This window comes from Rousettus aegyptiacus, unplaced genomic scaffold (assembly GCF_014176215.1).
Source record: "Rousettus aegyptiacus isolate mRouAeg1 unplaced genomic scaffold, mRouAeg1.p scaffold_m13_p_2, whole genome shotgun sequence".
Taxonomy (NCBI): Eukaryota; Metazoa; Chordata; class Mammalia; order Chiroptera; family Pteropodidae; genus Rousettus; species Rousettus aegyptiacus.
Genome location: NW_023416295.1, coordinates 31,252,031 through 31,255,907, shown reverse-complemented (window position 1 = coordinate 31,255,907; position 3,877 = coordinate 31,252,031). Strand labels below are relative to the sequence as shown.

Genomic DNA, 3,877 nt, shown 5'->3' with positions numbered 1-3,877 from the left:
AAAGGAATGACAAACATTCCTTATGCTTCCGTTTTAGACATTCAGATGGCCTTAAAATACATTTGGGAATATCTGCTTAATCTGCCTTTACTCTGACATTAAAATCTGTCCTCTGGAATTAATAATTAGCAAAAACGTTATATGTATTCTGGCGCCAAATATATTCTTAAAAGCAGATGCCTTTTTTTTTATTCATTAAACAAAATATTAATTTAGTGTTCTCAGTCACATACTTCCGCAATCAAAGGGTATATATCATACTTAAGTATATTGAAAAGTACGTTCTAAAAGTTCAAAAGCATGCCAAAAAAAGTTATGACAAATTCTACTCCATAATCATACAAAATAAATCAGCCTCAAATTTTAATATCACAGTATAAATTTAATAAAAATACTACTATATATATTTAAAATTGGTACACACTTTGGTTCTATGGATAGCACTATCTTTTCTTATGATATTTTAGCCAACAATAAAATATAGATTTTTTTTTTGTTACTTAATCAGACAATCTTAACCAAACAAATAAATAAGAAATAGCATTTCTATAATAGTAGCGCACTTAAAATCATACTAAAATGTTGGGACAATAAATATTTCAGTAACCATGAAAGCAACAGAAAACTGAGAAAACTCTAGAACTAACTTAAGATATCCACGTTGTTAACACAAGAAGTTATGGTCTTTCGCCTGATTCCTGAATCTTGGAATATTCTCCAAGTTGGTTCCTAGTTTCCATTTCCTCCCTGCAATAATCACACTGTTGCTCTATCATATCACTAACTTGCTAAAAAATGCCTCACCAATTTCTGGTTTGCAACCTCAGTAGTTCCCCTGGTGAAATTCGAAATGTTCTCCTTGGCCATAATTCAAGGAGAGCAAGGAGAGGCTGAAGCAAGAGGCAGACCACTCCAGATTGCTAGGTGGCAGGTTTAATAAGCAAGGGAATCTACATACGAGGTTTGTCTCTAGAGACTCCAACCTACATTTTTTTTTTTTTACCTTATTGTTCACTACTTATATACTTGTACTTTATACTTTGAAATAATGGACTACTCCATATTCCCAAACATTCTGTTCTAACTCTCCTTCATACACACAATTCCCTATGTCTGGAAGTATACTCACCATTGGTTTGCCTATTCAAACCTGACCTAGTTTTAATGACATTCACTATTTTTGCATACATTTTTCCCTTCTAGTTGTACTTTGAGGAGCTACTCCTTGCCCTCAGGACCAATTCTTGATAGGCTGTTGATCTCTGCCTTGCCTTCCCCAAGCTAGTCTGTAGACATGCTCTGCTCCTGGAATTACACCAGGACTGAAATCTGTTAGATAGCAGATATCACTAAAAGGATTTTGTGGGATCATGGTTAATTAATTTCTGACTTTCAGCTAGGTAAAGCTATTCTGCTTTGTCTTTTGAAGGTTGTATTTTCCAAATTTCCTTCATTTCTGTAAATCATCTATTTTTTATAACATATCTTTTAGAAAATTAACAGTATCATGATGCTTAGCTTGAAGTCAAGGAATTCTAACCATTAAATTGCATTGCACCCTTCTCAAATAATGCCTCCTCAGTAAAGATATCTATGACCCTGAAAACTAAATTTGACTTCTTACCTGTTTTCAAAATGTTGTCCGTGGATCAATAATATCAACATCACCTGAGAACTTGTTAAAAATGCAAATTCTTGGGTCCTATCTCAAGATTTACTGAATCAGAAACCATAAGAATCAGGATCAGGAATCTATATGCCCTGCGGTATGTGGTACATTAGTTCTCTCTTATATTGTGCCTTCAAATATAATCACTTTTATGTTATACGTTCTTCCTTTGTTCTATCTCTCCACATTACTTATTCAAGTCTGCATCTCCAATAACATCTCGTACAGCATCCCACATACAGTAGGAGCTCAACAAATATTTGTTACATTGAATTAAATGTCTATTCAACAGCGACAATAAAAGCAGCTGATTATCATCCACCTTATTTTCACCTTTTATATTTTTGTGTATCAAAATATACAAAATGTTTATCTTTTAATCAAACACTAACCCTAAAACTATCTGGAGCATAAATTATTAATTATTCATAGATGTATAAGAATGAAAAAGAAATAATGTTTTCAATGTAAATTCAACCTCTATTTAATAGTTTCTCTATTAATGTTCCTCTGACAGAAAAAAAAAGTCATTTGTCTTTTACCTTATCTTTATAAAGAATAGTTCTCTATGCTTCATTGAATTTTTTTTGTTAAATATAAATATAACATTTACCTATATGAAATGTACATCTGTGACAAATTATGCTTACCTCTTCTAGGAATTCTCAAAACTAATAAGTAATAAATTTTTCATATCTACTATCTCATAAATCTCAAAGGCTTTTGCAGAGTGGGAAAAGAGGTATCACTGGTGACTGGATGATTAAGATGCCCAAATATTCCACTCTAGCATTGGCTAGCATTCTGGTTTTATCAGTTGTTTATGTTAAACTCAACCTAACCCTAACCCTAAAAATAATGTATGGCGTATGCAGTTTGTTGTTTTCAAAATAAGCTTTTTTCATAGTGTTTTAAAATATATTTTGAGTTTGAGATCCTGGGCTTGCTATCAGAGTGACGGCCAGTTTGGAGCCTACTTCTGCTTTAACAGTGTAACTCAAGCTTCTTACAGGACCAGATTAAAATGTTCTGTGCAGAGCAAAATTAAAGTAATGCAAACATAGTCTACAGCCATGCTACCCTGAACACACCCGATCTTGTCTGATTTCAGAAGCTAAGCAGGGTCGGGCCTGGTTAGTACCTGAATGGAAGACCACGTAGGAAGACCAAGTGCTATAGGCTTTTTAAAAAAAATTGAAATAAAGTAATGCATATGAGTTTCTTTAACTGACTGCTTACACTTGAGAACAAATTCATAATTATTCAGGATTTCAAATTTCATCAGACCCATTCTCTTACTATCTTCACTCCTCAACAACTCACATTTCACAAAAGTAAGCAGCACCAAACACATAGTAAGACATTTTGTTGCCCAGTCTGATTAAGCAGTTATATAATGAAATCTATTACTTTGGTTAAATAACATTACTGGTTATGTCACAATTATTGTTTCTGGTAAATCAATTCCTTTCTTGTTGAACTTTTTAATTTTTTTATTAATTGAGTCATTTTTTTCTACTTAGTTTTATATGTACCTAGCAATAATTTAACCCCAAACTTTCCACAGAAGCATGTGTTATCTCAACACTGTCAAATGTATCAGGTAATCCAATCCATATGGTAATCCATCTGTATTCCACCTTCATACTTACTTGAGAGCTTAGGGAAATATAGAATTCTAGGATGGAAAAAAATTTTTGCCCAGATATTTAAAAATATATTCTTTTTGTTTTATAGCTTCCAGTTATTTTTTAAAAAAATAAACTCCAGTGATATTTTAATTTCAATCTATTCTCATTCTCAGAATAATCTTCTTGCATTTTTTGTTAATAAATTTCTCCCCTATCCTTCATGGTTCTCCCATTATAGAATTTTCCTTTGGAAGATCTGAACTTCTACATTGCCCCCTCTCACTTTCTTATCTTTTTATTTTCCATTTCTATGTCTTTTTATTTCACTCTGGCTCAATTTTATCTTACAATCTATCCAAAGATTTTTTAATGTATTCTCTATTTTTAATTTCTAAGGGCTCTTTGTTCTCATAATAATTTTTAAACCAAACTACTCTTTTTTTTATAGTTGCAATATTTATTTTTCTTTATGAATATTTAATACAGTATTTCAAAATTTTTCTTCTGCTTTCTGCACAATCTTTGCTTTCTCTAAATTCTCTTTCCATCCTTACTTCCCATACCCACTCCTCTGTCT

At 32.1% G+C, this 3,877-nt stretch overlaps 1 pseudogene; it reads left to right on the top strand.

Moving 5' to 3' along the window:
- Window positions 1-2,732: 2,732 nt before the first annotated feature.
- On the top strand, window positions 2,733-2,851 carry LOC118614845 (annotated as a pseudogene).
- The last annotated feature ends 1,026 nt before the right edge of the window (window positions 2,852-3,877 follow it).